This window comes from Thalassophryne amazonica, chromosome 15, assembly GCF_902500255.1.
Source record: "Thalassophryne amazonica chromosome 15, fThaAma1.1, whole genome shotgun sequence".
NCBI classification, from domain to species: domain Eukaryota; kingdom Metazoa; phylum Chordata; class Actinopteri; order Batrachoidiformes; family Batrachoididae; genus Thalassophryne; species Thalassophryne amazonica.
Window position 1 is genome coordinate 84,456,915 of NC_047117.1, and position 18,218 is coordinate 84,475,132.

The 18,218-nt window shown below is 45.5% G+C and overlaps 1 protein-coding gene across 1 annotated transcript in view; it reads left to right on the forward strand.

Moving 5' to 3' along the window:
- Positions 1–18,218, forward strand: part of LOC117526562 (FERM and PDZ domain-containing protein 1) — a 101,644-nt gene that overhangs the window by 14,081 nt on the left and 69,345 nt on the right. The window contains exon 3 of the mRNA XM_034188626.1: positions 16,351–16,427. The gene's annotated coding sequence lies outside the window, so the exon portion shown is untranslated. The remainder of the gene's footprint in view (positions 1–16,350; positions 16,428–18,218) is intronic.

Here is an 18,218-nt window from a genome sequence, read left to right on the forward strand (position 1 = left end):
TTAGAAATGGAATATATTCTAGAAGACATACCTTACTGAATTTTCATGTAGCTACTTAACTTCCAGTTTCACTACCCCGGCAGACTGGTTTAGGTTAAGTTTTGATATGACATATACTGTTTGTATATTGTGTAACTTATTCTTAGCTATTCCTACTTACAACTGATTTACTTAATGTTTTCTACCTACAAATAATTTTCTAAACTTTTTCTTAAACTATGATAACTACGTAAAATAATAGTCCTACATAATAAAACCTACATCCCTGGTTCTCAAGACCAGCACCTAAGTGGCTCTACTTTATTCTACTCTTCCTTTTTTAGATATTTAGATATACCTTATTATACACTAGTAGAGTTTAATTTTCATGATACACTGTACCTTGTAACCTGTACTGTAACCTTTGATGTTATCAGTTTCCTATTTGTATATTTTATACATCATTTATAATCTTCTGCAAGAGGTTATTATTGCTTCCATGCAGTGCTTGAATTTTCATGGTATCATGATACCAATTTAAAAATTATTCAGTGCAGGCTTCACCCTGCAATCATCATGATTCACGATGCATTGTTACAACTCTCGGAAATACCAACCAAATAAATCACATTTATTAAAAGTAATTATAATATAACACAATGCTAAAATACCCCTGACTGTGTGAGCATTGTGTTCTCTATAATTTGCAGTTGTTTAATTAATTATTAAGATCCTATTGTCCTATTTACAATTTGTGTATGTTCGATAAAGCCTCTCTATCGATCAATCAATTAAAAACAATATTTAAGTTTTAAGTTGTGCAAATCAAGGAATATTTGTAGATCACCTTCTGTGCATTTGTAGGTATTAATGAGACAAATGTAACTCGAGGAAATTAGCTTTGAGTTAGCGGAAGTTAGCATGCACTCTAACATCTGCAAAAAGGCTTGTAAATTACTCCAGAGGTGTTATCAGGTTACAAAAACAGTGTTTTCAGTTTTAGAAGTTCTTTCTCGCTAGCTTTTACATAATATATGAAAAAGAGGATATAACTCTTTACACACAAACAAAACAGAGGTTTGCAGCTAGCTACCAGCCTGTGATGTCACCATGCTAGCATCTGTAAAATGTCTTGTAAATAAGTTCAGTGATGTTATTAGGTTCCAAAAAGAGCATTTTCAGTTTTAGAAGTGTTTGTTTCTTGCAAGCTTTTACATAATATATATGAGAAACACAAAACAAAGTGGTTTTGGAGAGACCAGCCACTGACATCACGGTGGAGCTCTACTCTGATTGGCTGTCACACCTGCCACTCAAAAACATAACTGAACAGATTGAAACAGAATGTGACTTTTTAACCTCTTAAAATACATCAAAGCTAGCCATCTTTGAACTTGTCCAAGGTCCGTGTCCCAAGATTGTTCCCTGTGAATTTGAATACTCTGGGAGTGATAGGACTGGAGTTATGCTGAGCACAGACAGACGGATGGACACAAAGCCTTTGTAATACCCGATGGCCATATTTGTTGGCCTTGAGTAAAAATATGTAATACAAATTTAAAACATTAAGATAATAAAATCACTGACCATTATAGGTTATAGGCAGATGAGAACAGAAAAGTCTAGTTGTGAAAACCTCAGTTGTACTTGACTTATTTTCGTGACATAAAATCTGTGCACGAACTGATTTTATTATTATTGACTGTCTACAAAGAGAATGTGGGATTTGCCCCAAAGCCTGATGTAAAGATTGTATCTTCAGGTTGTCAGTGAATGTGCTTGCGAACAAGAAATTGTTTGTAAATGCAAAGTGAAAGAAAGATGACAAGATAACAGGATTAACAGAGTGGGATAAAGAAAAGCAGAGCGAGCGGTGAAGCTGTGAGGTGTCTGCGTTATCGTTTGATCCGGCGTCTTACCCAAAACAGACCTGTGAGGGTGACGAGAAGCTCAGTCTAATCTGGCTCAGCAGGACTGACGCAGGAACTCCCTGCCATAATGCACGCACACACACACACACACACACACACACACACACACACACACACACACACACACACACACACACACACACACACACACACACGCACACACTGCATGCAAATAGGATTAGAGTGTGTGTGTATTTCAGGGCAGATTATGTATCAAGTTACAACTGATGCACGTTTCAGTAACACAGAATATTTTATATTGTATGAAGCCACATTACAGTGTGTAGAATGAGAAATACGACAGGCAGAGATTCTGCATGCGCTGAAATGAGAGTATAAATGCATGAAGAAGAGCTTTACTGCAGGAAACGTGAAAAAAAGGATGGATGAATGTAAGAGAGAGCTTCGGTGAGAGAGGGGAGGAGGAAATCTGTAAGTGCTGCTGCAGTCCCATTAGACACTGTATGTGTGTAAAAGTTTTAGGCACACTTACTGCACCTGGAGGCTTTGACCAGTCACATGTCCCAAGTGAGTCTATATATATATATATATATATATATATATATATATATATATATATATATATATATATATATGTGTGTGTGTGTGTGTGTGTGTACATTTTTACATAAAAAACAAAACACACACACCCTACCCTCATGTGCACTTCATACTACGGAATGTGGATATAAGCACCCAACCAATAGGCACCACAGCCGACATCAGCAGGTAAAATGTACACATTCATTAAATACAATTTGATAATTAAGTCTGAATTAGCAGTATCCAATTCTTATTTAATATGAAGTACTGTATTGTCCGGAGTACAAGTCGTGTTTAAAAAAATGCTTCTTCATGAGGAAAAATCCATATATAAGTCACACGGAAGTATGTCAGACATTTTTTTCTGTATTATCAGCTCTTTAATTTGGGATTTTTGTGAGTTGTTGTAGTGTACTTTGTTGTATGTATGTTCGTATAGTTATGATTTGCAATTTCAGTCCTTTATGTTTGTTTTGTGACATGATGTCTGTGTGGGTGTATGCTGTCCTTGTGTCCCCGATGTGTGTAGGTGTGTCTCCCTCTCCTGTCGTCTGTCTCCTGTCAGTGTTCGTGTGTGTGGGCGTATGCTGTCCTCGTGTTCCCGATGTGTGTAGGTGTGTCTCCCTTGCCTATCATGTGTGTCCTGTCAGTGTTCGTGTGTGGGTGTATGCTGTCCTCGTGTCCCCGATGTGTGTAGGCGTGTCTCCCTCACCTGTCATGTGTGTCCTGTCAGTGTTCATGTGTGTTGGTGTATGCTGTCCTTGTGTTCCCGATGTGTGTAGGCGTGTCTCCCTTGCCTATCATCTGTGTCCTGTCAGTGTTCGTGTGTGTGGGCGTATGTTGTCCTCGTGTCCCCGATGTATGTAGGTGTGTCTCCTTTGCCTATTGTGTGTGTCCTGCCAGTGTTCGTGCATGTTGGTGTATGCTGTCCTAGTGTCCCCAATGTGTGTAGTCATGTCTCCCTCGCCTATCGTCTGTGTCCTGTCAGTGTTCATGTGTGTGGGTGTATGCTGTCCTCATGTCCCTGATGTGTGTAGGCGTGCCTCCCTCACCTATCATGTCTGTCCTGTCAGTGTTCGTGTGTGTGGGCGTATGCTGTCCTTGTGTCCCTGATGTGTATTTTAAACATACCACTGTCCCAACTTTTTTGAATTGTGTTGCAGGCATCTATTTCAAAATGAGCAAATATTTGCACAAGAACAATAAAGTTAATCAGTTTGAACATTAAATATCTTGTCTTTGTGGTGTATTCAATTCAATATAGGTTGAATAGGATTTGCAAATCATTGTATTCTGTTTTTATTTACATTTTACACAACGTCCCAGCTTCATTGGAATTGAGGTTGTTAAGTGGCCGGTAAGTGTGTAGTTGGGTTCTGCTTGTTCTACGTGGAGAATCAAACAATTTGACCATTTTAAACTACAAATTTGCAATTGCCCAATTCAGACAACAGTAACAGAGCACCTCTGTTACCCAGACAGCTTTTCCACTTGTCCTGGACAATCAGACAAGTATTAATATTGAACCCTCATCGTTGTGAGGTTGGGTATTTGTGTGCAATTAGGTCTACATTGAAACACAGTAACTATTACAGGTCCCACAAGAAATAACAATGTCATCAAGCTTCCAGCTACTCTTTCAACTCCTTATCAAAGATACAAGTCAAAAATATTCACTACTGACCCTAATGTGACCACAGCATCAGCTGGGGTTCTATCGGTGGGTGATAGAAAATGTACTTCTGGTCCCCATTAGGGTCGAAAACGACCCATCTAATGAAATGTGATTTGGGAATCCACCAAACCCCTTGTGTCATATCAAACTGCACTTATCCATTATGTCGTCATCCTTGGCATCTAGTGAAGCACTATTATGGATTTGGGTGTTTGGATGTCCAACAAAATCAATATTACAACATTCTAAAATCTAAATGTCTGACTTTCTTGGTCCAATAAGATGGGTGAAGGAGGATGTGGCATTGTTGAAGAATTTCAAGTTTTGTAAATCATTTTATTTTTCAATTTGTGTTTTACTGTATGTATTGCAAAGCTATTTGAAGTTAAACAACTGAAAATAATTGATATGTGCCTGCAAAACATCAGTAATTTCTATTCAAAATCAGAAAAAATGCCTACTTGAAAATTTTAACATTCAAAATATTTAAGGATTTAAACAAAGTTTTGTGCAAAAATAAGCTTTGGTGTCAAAACATGTGCAACATATTACATTTCTGAAATGATGAAGTATAAATACTGATTGTAGATGATATGGGAGAGTGTAACTTTCCTTTAAAGCATAAACGAATGTTCTGTGGTTTTGGCAGCAGAGTGGAACAGATAAACAGATGGGAGAAATCTGATTCCTCCCAAAATGTGAGTCATAATCTAATAGAGAGACACACAGATGAACAGGGGATTGCACAGAGGATACAAATAAATAAATCAATCAAAAACTGTGGACAGTGTTGTGCTCATGCAGTGACTACATAAATGTCACTGCTGTCTATACTGTTAGATTTCATGAGAAGCATTTGTGCAAAAGGTAGCGCACTTGTAAGCAAACAGTTGAGGCACTGAGGATGGATTATATTTTGTTCAGTTTTGTTTGTCTATGGTACTGAGCACTGTCCATGAGCTGAGTGAAAAATGACTGAGTTGTTGTGAATTCTGCATGTTTTCAGTGGTGATGCATTCACAGTTCTACCAGAAAGACTCAGGAGGCAAACTAAAGATGCAAATTTTACAACGAGATAATGTACAGAAAGTTATAGTCTATGGTGGAGAAAATTTGGCGCTGCTCCCCATTACGACAGAGAGTAGAGTTGAGATGATCACAAACCTTGTTGACGGAAATGGCAGAGCCAGAGCCTACCCCAGGTATGGGACAGGGACCATGTGATGGCAGTGGGGTGGAGGAGGGGAAGACTTGTTAGTGATCTGTAAACAGCGAGAGGTGAGTGAGGTCTTTGATGTTTTAAGGTGTAGGGGATTTTCTGCCTGTTGATCCCCTGCCGGTAATTTTACGTAGTGAGCGACCTCAAAAACTCAAAAGACTGACAGGACACAGACTTCAAAAAGCAGATGTTGTATTGAAGAGATACCTTCACTGAAGAACAGAGTAACTAAGACATGCTGGGATCTTGAAGCAAGCGTCCCATACAACGTTGTAAACAAGAGCCCTGACATTAGGTTAGCCTGTTTTTTAAGCCTGCTCTCAGCCAACTCCCAGGTGGGTGGGCCTTGCACTATCGTGTGGATCAGTGGGCTATGTGATTGGTTGAAGAGTGTTGCATTTAACATTGTAAATGTGTGAGTGCCCATGTTGTTATGGTCAGGGTATGTGTCATATCAAAACTTTGTGCTGAATGTGTTTGCCTCAGTGTGATAAGCAAAGAACAGAACATTTCATGGCACCCGCTGTCCCAGACAGGGATACGTAGTCCTTGGTTCTATCAGTTTACACTGTATGCAAATGATGACATTTTTGGACATGCATCATGGCTGCACAAGTAGTAGGTCAAATCCCAGTCTTTAATGTTTAGTGGCCTGAGGACAGGCATCATGGAACATGCCGTCCAAGGAAGGAATGTGCATGGTTCCTATTGGTTGAGAGCTGATGACTAATAGGAAACACCTGCTTCATTTAGTGATTAAAGCTGATGTTAATTAATCGATTCTGAGTGACTATTTAAAGATCTCGGTCTTCTGGTAGGGAATTTTTCCTTACCACTGTCTCCTATGTTCTTGCTCAGGGGGTTGGTAAGGTTAAACCTTAGGGCCCTTTCACACATAGTGTGAATACGTACAACTCCAGGGTGACTCATGGCGAAACAGCTCGTATGATCGAACCACGACACATCGCGCCGATGGGCAGGCGTGCATGATGCAGGTGCGACAGTTCGTGTACAAAGGAACACACTGCCAGTTGTGAAGAAAAATAAATAAATAAATACATGCTGCGATGGTTTTGTGCACGTGTGAACACAGCAGCTTTTCACAGTAGCTGCGCTGCTGAAAAAAAAAATTACATGCCACCCACAGGACTTGAACCTGCGCCATCCAAAAGCTCTGATTGCCAATCAGAAACTTTATCACTGAGCTCCAATCCTAGTCCTGTGAAAGTTGCGGGAACCTGCCTGATATGAGGAAGGAGATGGATGTATTTAAAATGAAATAAACCCACATACCACATTTATCAAGCAGACAATACAAATATGATCCATCTGTTCCTCTGTAGATGACCCATGGTCACAGACATACAGTCATGAAGGGGTTGTTAAATAACCCTTTGTAAATAAAAGGAAAAAAAAAACAGGATTTGAACCCAAACACTCTGATCATGAGATGGAAACTTTACCACTGTGCTACAATCACTGTCTTATAACTAGAACATGAAATGGGTAAAATCAACAAGCAGATAAACATAATTTCTAAAAAAAAAAAGCACTGTGATAACTGACCAAACATTGTTTGGTACGGCATATTTCTGCTGATATGTGACTGAAAGTGGAGTATTTGTCATATTGTTGGCCTGTCCTGGTCGTGCGGCGCGCCGCTCACAGCCCGATACGCATGTCTTGTCAGATGTGACATACAGATCGCCTGCTGCGTGTCCAAACTGACTGATGGTCCATTTCTCCTCCTATCGTAAAAGCGATATATGTATGTTTCTATGTATTTCCACACAAGCACACACACACAAAACACGGGACATGTGCTGCAGCTGTGCTGTCCAGAACCGGAGATGTCCCAACAGCTGTGGGCAGCCAGCCACACCCCTTGTCCCGTCAGTGCACAGACCAAGATGTCACTCTGTGATCAGATGACAGATGCCTTGCCTGCAGTGGGAGTGAACCACATGCACAGATGTGTTGTGGGGGGGGGGGGGGACACGTGAAACACACGCACACATGTTGTGGGGGGAGTCGACAATCTGGCACGCCACATGTACACTCGGCAATTTCACAGTCGTGGGACAAATTTCACATCCACCTCGAAAGTGACTGTCTGCAGACTGTTGTCGTGTTAATACGTAGTATGAATAGTCACACATTTGTTCAAGGATGTTCGTGTGTGTCACCTGGAATTTGGCCAACACCTGCCACGAGAGGGTTCGATGGGCTTGCACAGCGCACACTATGTCTTTCAGCCACTGGTGTGCACAAATAGTTATAGCAACAGGTGTACAAGGTGTTAGAGGCAGCTACGAAATTACACATTTTGCACACGATTCCTGCTTCATGCGCACTTTCTGCGCAAATTGACAAAATTCACAATATGTGTGAAGGGGCCCTTAGCCATGTGAAGCACTTTGGGACAATTTCTGTGATTTAGCACTATATTAATAAGCTGAATTGAATTCTGGCAGAACTTACACTGTGCTGCATTTCCTCATAACCAAAAGGTTATTGGTTTCCACCCAACCTGATGCCATAAACTGCACAAAAAAGCAATGTTCAGTTCATCAGGACAGACTTTCATACGTCATCTTAATGTGATTAAAGCTTTAAACATTTTAACAGTATAAGTTAATTTCATAATATGCAGTGATTTAAACTTCAGAGGATTTTGCTGAAGTATTTTTCTGATTTGCGTGATGGCTCTTGGAATCATCCTGTAGGCAGAGGACTTGATATATTCTGTCCCATGTTCCACTGGTGCTGCGCGTCTGTGTAACCGGAGAAGAGGGATTCCACGGACATGATGTGATTGTTTGATGATGAAAAGAATAAGTGAATGAAAAAGAGAAATGGTGAGAGAGGAGAGCGATACACAGCACGTGTCACTCATCTTCTCCTCTGTAACCTTTAATCAGACTCGTCTTTCCTCTTCCATCATTCTGTTTTCTGCTCCCATTAACTCCCTGCTCCTTTCCTTTCCTCTCCTCCCTCCCCTCGTTTCCTCTAATGGATGGTGCTAATGCCTAATCACTGTCTGGAGGAGATTCCTCCATTCCTATAGTGGCTGACTGCAGGACGACACCCAGGAACACGGAAGGCGTGCCGAGATCCTTCACTCACTCACAAAAACCATCCCTCATCTTCATATTCACCACTAAAATTCTTCCATTTATTTCTGTCCTGTCCATCATTCATTCATTTATGTGTATGCCTTCTGTTTTATATTTATATATAAAACAGATATATATATATATATATATATATATATATATATATATATATATATATATATATATAAATTATTCTCTCATTCATGCTTTAGTAATCGTACACCAATGCCTTCTATCAATTCATTCATTCGTCTGAATTAAATTCTTTAGTTGCTGATGTTGTTGTCTGTCACTCACTCATTCAGAGCTCTAGCAGTGATTGACTTATTCATTCACTCATCAAAGATGATTACTCCTTCACTTCTGAATTAATTTGTTCATCCCTATGAGCTTTACTAATCATACACCAATGCCTTCTATCAATTCATTCATTCATGCAAATTAAATTCTAGCAACCTTTCATTTATTCATAAATCAGTTCATGCTTTGGTGTTGCCTATGCCAATCCATCCATTTACTTCATTAATTTGTTTGTTCAACGGGCCATCCGTCTGCCTGTTCATTCATTCACAAATTCTCATTATCCATCTATGGCATACATGCAACCATCTATTTATGCATCCATTCATTCACTCACTTCTGTTGGGAAGGTGTCGTAGCACGGACCCACAACAGGGGGCGCAAATGAACGGACAATAAGTAAGCCAAAAGGTAACAATTTAATGTTGTGATATTACACAGCGAAACGTGTCTTAATGTTCACAGTCAATAAACACCAGGTGACGTGTGGGCAGGCTCGAAGATAGAAGACGCCCGACGAGAGAGAAGCCGCGTCCCACACGGCCTCCACCACCAACGGCCTGAAGAACACCGGAGCCGCCAAGTCCCGAGTCCCCAGGTGGCCTCTGTCTTCGGCTGTCGACCCTGGTACTGCTGGCAGAAAACAGAAAGATGATGTGTGAGTGTGAGTCCGCACACTCAGTAATTAACAGTCCAGACACCGTTAGGAGGGAGCACCTCCACCTCCAAATCACACACACTCGTGCAGCTCCTGATCAACCACTTATCTGGGACGGGGTGCGAGGTGAAGCCGTCACTGTCACACCAAACGCCAATCCTCCAGACAAGGAAAGCACCAGGAAAACGGCTGCAACAGAAGTTCAGATTACTATTCAACGTATAAGTCAGCAGAGATAATTACCTTAGTACTGGTAGTCGATTTCTCAGCGGGGAGGTGGAGTTGCAGTCCGGCTTATATGGTGGTGTAGATGAGTGACAGGTGGAGTAATGAGTGACAGCTGTCACCTCCTCTGGGTCTGGCGCCCTCTCATGCTTGGAGCCCGCACTCCAAGCAGGGCGCCCTCTGGTGGTAGTGGGCCAGCAGTACCTCCTCTTCAGCGGCCCACACAACAGGACCCCCCCCTCAACGGGCGCCTCCTGGCGCCCGACCAGGCTTGTCCGGGTGTCATCTGTAGAAATCGGCCAGGAGGGCCGGGTCCAGGATGAAGCTCCTCTTCACCCAGGAGCGTTCCTCAGGTCCATACCCCTCCCAGTCCACCAGATATTGGAACCCCCGGCCCTTACGACGGACGTCCAGGAGCCTGCGGACCGTCCAAGCAGGCTCCCCGTCGATGAGCCGGGCAGGAGGCGGCATAGGGCCAGGTGCACAGAGGGGCGAGGTGTGGTGTGGCTTGATACGGGACACGTGGAAAACAGGGTGGACCCGCAGTGAAGCTGGGAGTCGGAGCTTCACTGCGGCCGGGTTGATGATCTTGAGGATGGGGAACGGGCCGATGTATCTGTCCTTTAATTTGGGTGAGTCCACACAGAGGGGGATGTCCTTTGTTGACAGCCACACCTCCTGCCCGGGCTGGTATGTGGGGGCCGGGGAACGCCGGCGGTCCGCATGGGTTTTGGCCCTCGTCCGGGCCTTTAATAGGGCAGAGCGGGCGGTCCGCCACACCCGGCGGCACCTCCTGAGGTGGCCCTGGACCGAGGGCACACCGACCTCTCCCTCCACCAGCGGGAACAATGGGGGCTGGAACCCCAAACATGCCTCAAAAGGGGAGAGGCCGGTAGCAGACGAGATTTGGCTGTTATGGGCATACTCGATCCAGGCCAGATGGTGACTCCAGGCCGCCGGGTGCGCGGAGGTGACGCAGCGAAGGGCCTGTTCCAACTCCTGGTTAGCCCGCTCTGCCTGGCCGTTGGTCTGGGGGTGGTACCCGGACGAGAGACTCACGGTGGCCCCCAGCTCCTTACAGAAACTCTTCCACACCTGTGAAGAGAACGGGGGACCACGATCTGAAACGATGTCCGATGGTATCCCATGCAGCCGCATGACGTGGTGGACCAGGAGGTCTGCCGTCTCCTGGGCCGTCGGGAGCTTCGGGAGGGCCACGAAGTGGGCCGCCTTGGAGAACCGGTCCACTATCGTGAGAATAATGGTGTTGCCCTGGGACGGCGGGAGGCCCGTGATGAAGTCCAGGCCGATGTGAGACCAGGGGCGATGAGGCACTGGCAGGGGTTGGAGGAGTCCCGTCGTCCTCCGATGGTCTGCCTTGCCCCTGGCGCAGATGGTACAGGCCTGGACGTAGTCCCGGACGTCGGTTTCCAGGGACGCCCACCAGAAGCACTGCTGGACTACTGCCACGGTCCTACGCACTCCGGGATGACAGGAGAGCTTGGACCCGTGACAGAAGTCCAATACGGCAGCTCTTGCCTCTGGTGGGACGTACAGTCTGTTCTTGGGGCCAGTCCCCGGGTCCGGGCTCCTTGTCAGGGCCTCCCGGACGGTCTTCTCCACGTCCCAGGTGAGGGTGGCCACGACAGTGGACTCGGGGATGATGGTCTCGGTGGGGTTCGACAGCCCCGCTTTGGCTTCTTCTGCGTGCACCCGGGACAATGCATCTGGTTTTTGGTTCTTGGTCCCGGGGCGATACGTGATCTGGAAGTCAAAGCGCCCGAAGAACAGAGACCAGCGGGCTTGCCTGGGGTTCAGCCGCTTGGCGGTCCGGATGTACTCCAGGTTCCGATGGTCTGTGAAAACCGTGAAGGGCAACGATGCCCCCTCCAGCAGGTGTCTCCACTCTTCAAGAGCCTCCTTCACCGCAAGAAGTTCCCGATTGCCGACGTCATAGTTCCGTTCAGCTGGGGTCAACCTGCGGGAATAAAAGGCACAAGGATGGAGGACTTTATCAGCCTCCACGCTCTGGGACAGCACGGCTCCTATCCCTGAGTCAGAGGCGTCCACTTCTACTATGTACTGGCGATCAGGATCAGGCTAAGGGGACCTTGGTGGAGGTCAGGGCAGTCAGGGGGCTAACTACCTGACTGTAACCTTTAATGAACCTCCTGTAGAAATTTGCAAAGCCTAGGAACTGCTGTAGTTTCCTGCGGCTTATCGGTTGGGGCCAATCTCTCACCGCCGCAACCTTAGCCGGATCAGGGGCGACGGAGTTGGAGGAGATGATGAACCCCAGGAAGGACAAAGAAGTGCGGTGGAACTCGCACTTCTCGCCCTTCACAAACAGCCGGTTCTCCAACAACCGCTGTAGGACCTGACGTACATGTTGGACATGGGTCTCAGGGTCCGGGGAAAAGATGAGTATATCGTCCAGATACACGAAGACGAACCGATGCAGGAAGTCCCGCAAGACGTCATTTACCAAAGCTTGGAACGTCACGGGGGCGTTAGTGAGGCCGAACGGCATGACCAGGTACTCAAAATGACCTAACGGGGTGTTGAATGCCGTCTTCCATTCGTCTCCCTTCCGGACCCGAACCAGGTGGTACGCGTTTCTAAGATCCAATTTTGTGAAAATTTGGGCTCCATGCAGGGGCGTGAACACTGAATCCAACAGAGGTAACGGGTATCGGTTGCGAACCGTGATCTCGTTCAGCCCTCTGTAATCAATGCATGGACGGAGTCCGCCGTCTTTCTTGCCCACAAAAAAGAAACCAGCACCCATCGGGGAGGTGGAGTTCCGGATCAGCCCGGCAGCTAAGGAGTCCCGGATGTAGGTCTCCATTGATTCGCGTTCTGGACGTGAGAGGTTGTACAACCTACTGGACGGGTACTCAACGCCCGGGACCAAATCGATGGCACAATCATACGGTCGGTGCGGGGGAAGAGTGAGTGCCAGATCTTTGCTGAAAACGTCAGCAAGATCGTGGTACTCCTTTGGCACCGCCGATAGATTGGGGGGAACTTTGACCTCCTCATTAGCCATAGTGCCGGGAGGAACCGAGGATCCTAAGCACTCCCGGTGGCAGGTTTCGCTCCACTGCGTCACAACCCCAGACGGCCAATCAATCCGGGGATTGTGCTTCACCATCCATGGAAAGCCCAAAATCACTCGGGAGGTAGAAGGTGTTACATGGAACACTATCTCCTCCCTGTGATTCCCAGACACAATCAAAGTCACTGGTTGTGTCTGATGTGTGATTAATGGAAGCAGGGTGCCATCTAGTGCTCGCACCTGCAATGGTGCCGGCAGAGCCACCAGAGGGAGCCCTACTTCCTTTACCCATCTGCTGTCCAGCAGATTCCCTTCAGACCCTGTGTCTATCAGTGCTGGGGCATGAAGGGTTAAATCCCCACAAAGGATTGTTACTGGGATTCGTGCAGATTTGCGGGGTTTTCCCGCGTGCGTGTTATGACCCACCCTTAGCCCAGTTTCTAAGGACGGGCGTTGTAGTTTGACCGTTTTAGGGCAGTCCTTCTGCATGTGCTCGCAAGAGCCGCAGACAAAACACTCCCCGCGGGCCAGCCTCCTTTGTCTGATTTTTGATCTTAATTTGGCCCTGCTCGTGTCCCTAGCCTCCTCAGCAGGGGGAGCCGTAGCCACACGGAGCTCTCTGGCAGTGAAGCGTGGGGACGATGCCACCTTGTCGGAACCGGAAGGGGGAGGGACGGCTCGTGCCCGGTCACGCCCCCCGGCCTGCTCCCGACGATGCTCATTTAAACGGTTGTCTAAACGTATAACCAAATCGATCAGCCCGTCAAATTCCCGCGGTTCCTCCTTGGCCAGTAGGTGCTCCTTAAGGACCGGGGACAGTCCATTTACAAAGGCGGCGCGGAGCGCAACGTTATTCCAGCCGGACCTCGCTGCCGCGATGCGGAAGTTGACTGCATACTCGGCTGCGCTACGGCGCCCCTGTCTCATCGACAGCAGCACGTTCGAAGCGGTCTCGCCTCTGTTGGGATGATCAAATACTTGTTTGAATTCCCGTACGAACCCAGAATAAGACGTTAGGAGCCGTGAATTCTGCTCCCAAAGCGCCGTAGCCCATGCGCGTGCCTTTCCTCGAAGCAAATTAATAACATAAGCCACCCGGCTAGCGTCTGATGCGTACATGACGGGGCGCTGTGAAAAGACGAGCGAACACTGCATGAGGAAGTCCGCGCACGTCTCGACACAGCCCCCGTACGGTTCCGGAGGGCTTATGTATGCTTCAGGGGACGGTGGGGGGGTTCGTTGAACGACCAGTGGAACGTCTAATACGGGCCCAGGACCAGCCAGAGGAGTGGCTGCAGCAGCGCCCTGATCGCGCGCTTCCACCCTGGCAGTGAGAGCCTCCACCCTCCGATTAAGGAGGACACTCTGCTCGGTCACAAATACTAACCGGGCCTTGAAGGCGGTTAAGATCTGCTGCAGCTCACTCAACCCGCCTCCCGCTGACGCCTACGCTCCTGGCTCTTCCATTGGCCGTTCAAGCTGGAGTTGACGCCCCTCGGAGTCCATGACGATGGCCGAGAAATCCTGTTGGGAAGGTGTCGTAGCACGGACCCACAACAGGGGGCGCAAATGAACGGACAATAAGTAAGCCAAAAGGTAACAGTTTAATGTTGTGATATTACACAACGAAACGTGTCTTAATGTTCACAGTCAATAAACACCAGGTGACGTGTGGGCAGGCTCGAAGATAGAAGACGCCCGACGAGAGAGAAGCCGCGTCCCACACGGCCTCCACCACCAACGGCCTGAAGAACACCGGAGCCGCCAAGTCCCGAGTCCCCAGGTGGCCTCTGTCTTCGGCTATCGACCCTGGTACTGCTGGCAGAAAACAGAAAGATGATGTGTGAGTGTGAGTCCGCACACTCAGTAATTAACAGTCCAGACACCGTTAGGAGGGAGCACCTCCACCTCCAAATCACACACACTCGTGCAGCTCCTGATCAACCACTTATCTGGGACGGGGTGCGAGGTGAAGCCGTCACTGTCACACCAAACGCCAATCCTCCAGACAAGGAAAGCACCAGGAAAACGGCTGCAACAGAAGTTCAGATTACTATTCAACGTATAAGTCAGCAGAGATAATTACCTTAGTACTGGTAGTCGATTTCTCGGCGGGGAGGTGGAGTTGCAGTCCGGCTTATATGGTGGTGTAGATGAGTGACAGCTGGAGTAATGAGTGACAGCTGTCACCTCCTCTGGGTCTGGCGCCCTCTCGTGCTTGGAGCCCGCACTCCAAGCAGGGCGCCCTCTGGTGGTAGTGGGCCAGCAGTACCTCCTCTTCAGCGGCCCACACAACAACTTCTGCGCACTCATTCATAAATTAAGCCATTCATTCTTCTGATCTACATCTATTGCCTATTCAATCATCCATTCATAAATTCTCTGTCTATTACTTGTCTAATCCCCTGTTCATTCATTAATTTGTGTTTGTATTCCTCTTTGTTTGGTGGCGCTGTGGTTCGCACGCCTGACTCCACTGTGATTGCTCACTACTGCTCCTGGTGGTTAGATTATGTGTAATCAGGGCATCTTAATGCAGGAGGTCGTTTTCATTAAATGTAATTTAATTTCAATTTATTTTATTTATGTAGCGCCAAATCACAACAGAGCTACCTCAAGGCGCTTCACACAAGTAAGGTCTAACCCTTACCAACCCGCAGAGGCAACAGTGGTAAGGAAAAACTACCTCTGATGATTTTAGGAAGAAATCTCAAGCAGACCAGACTCAAAGGGGTGACCCTCTGCTTGGGTCATGCTGCAAATATAGTTGACAAAACAATTCACATATACAGGAAATGTTACCGGTGCACAGGACAGGAGGGTTGCAGAAGCAGACACCACTCACATCTCTGGATGGAGCCGCAACATCCAGAGATGGTGGATGTACAATGTGCAACAACAAATAGAATCTCTTCTATTCTGAGATGGATTTTAATGCAATTTGGCAGAAAATTACAATCTGCAAAATAAACCACCAGATATTAGCATTTAAATCTTCTAATACCTTCAAGTTTATTTATCGATAAAGCAAGAAATGTCTGTGTGTGTGCATGTGGCTCACATATCTCTCTGACTGTTTGTCAAATCGACCTCAGCTTTCGGATATGGCTTGTGCATGGCATGATAATGTGTATCCTATATTATGAACATTTTTGGGATTCATTTTCAAAACCTTTATTTTGACATTAAACCTTTATTTTGACATTGTAATATTAGTCCTTCCAAGATGGCGCCCTCTGTGGCGTCTGTCCTGCAAAACCTCTGTTTGTTTACGGCTTTTCATCATAAAAAATATAATTTGTAAAATAAAATATTTTGAGGGAAAATTAAAGCCCTGTGTTAAATACTGTACAGGTATATTCATTGGTTATGATTTTTATTACTTATATTACAATTGGTGGCATTTGAAAGCGCTGCATTCTGGTGATGGCATTTCACAACACTGTGTTTAAAATTCATTTGGTCTGGTGTTGGTATTTGGCATTATTATGCAGTATTGATCTGGTGATGGTCTTTTTTAATGAAATTTTTGTAGCTTCCAGTTTTCTATAGGCATACAAACGTCCTACGGGCACTAGTTTGCTTAATTCTGAGCTTAAAATTCACGGTGGAGATATTAATTTATTATCATTTATGTCATTTATAGGATTGTAATGCAAAGTGAACACAGCCTGTGGATGCATCTGTTTCTCTGTGGCAGACTCTGGCTGTGGATGATGTGAAGTGAGTATTTGCAAACATGTATCCATCCTCACACTCATGTTGTGTGTGTGTGTGTGTGGGGTGGGGTGGGGGGGGGGTGTTAATGCATTATATTCTGCTGTGCATGTGGACACTTTTAGCAAATGCAACACTACAGCATCTGTGGTTAATTTGAGTGGAAATATACTCAAAGTATATTCAAGGTTGTATGTTTTTAAGTTTATAGCTATTTCATCAAAGTCAACCTGACGTTGACTAATTGATGATGTCATTAATGAAACTACAAGAGACGGGAACACTACAGTGAGCAATCATCTGCATATACTGACAGCAGATGGCTCATGCATACAGCAACATCAACACATGATACAACTTCTATTTAAGAGTTGAAGACTGAAATGTCACTTAATTCAACCAATCAGGTTCTTTCCCTGAACAACATCTCAACACAATCATAAGATGAGCGGGAGATGTATCATCCCGTACAAAAGCTTATGCCATTTGAAGGTTCTTTTTGAGGTGCAGAATTGCTGAAGTGAACTTCAGTTTTTAGATTTGAAGGTCAGGAAACAAGGATCCCAGCATATTGTACTTCAAACTTCTATACTTTCTGCAGTAACTTCCTCCCAACCTGTAGGGGGCAATCCACTATTTTACAATACGTCAGCTTTGTAGATGATAATGCTGCCTTCCAATGTTCTCAGAAGTCAAAATACCTGCTGAAAAGTGCAATGGAGCAGCCATTCAGGTTGGAATTTCAAGTCAGAAATTCAGGCAAGATCAGTGTTGACTTGAGTTTGTCGATCTGACATCACGGCAGTATGGAAAGCAGCATCATCTCTTTGTCAATTTTTACTCTTATGTAGTGTTTGATGGTGGGTTTTATACAATAAATTTATAAATGAATCTGGTGGAGACTGACTTGAGTTATGTATCTTTATGTTGTTGCAAATAGGGCGGTAGGTCACAGACATGTGGCAATCCCCCTCCCAAGATTGGCTGATGAAAATATCATTGAAAGGAGCTTGCTGTCTCTAGCCATGAGATAACTGCAGGCTTACAGATGCACGGGAAAGCATTTACGTCAGAAGTCTTAAATGCAGGCTCTGAATCAGACTTCCGTCTTTTACTGGAGCTTGAATCACGCAATTAGCATTTATGAACCTTAGTTGTCTTCTGTGTGGAAGTGCAAGTGCAGCATTTCTTTGTGTCTCCAGGGCTCTTGGGCTATCAGATGCAACATTGCTGAAATACAGCAATTGCTGACAGGGAACCATTACGTCACGCCTGTGTGCATTAGCAAAGTGCCACAGACACCAGAGAGAAGCCATCTCCATTACAACCAGTTTGCTACGGCCACAGCTTGTCAACAGACGTTTATGACGACCACCTGCTTCTCTGCGAAACCTAAATGGGAGCCATTTAAAGGAGACAACAATGTTATAGGAAACTACTCATATTGATGTTTATTGAGGTTTGAAGGCAACATGCGTTCAATTCTTACTCAGAACCTATTAGGCTGAATGCAGCCACAAGTGACATCATTGTTGGCAGCAGTCCATTTCTAACACCCAGAAGCCCCACTGCTACTTAATATGGGAGTGTTTATTTCAAGTTTGTTTCACGTATCAGAATAGCTTTTATACTATCACAAAAATCTCGATTTCCACTTATCATTTCCTCTCATAGTGTGTGTTTTCACAAGGATTTCAGTGAGAAGCTTGATGCTCAAGCTTAAAATGCTTCCAGGTTTCTGTCATCTACAATTTTTTTGTTTCATATTGTTAATGGACCAAACATGTGTCTTGGTAC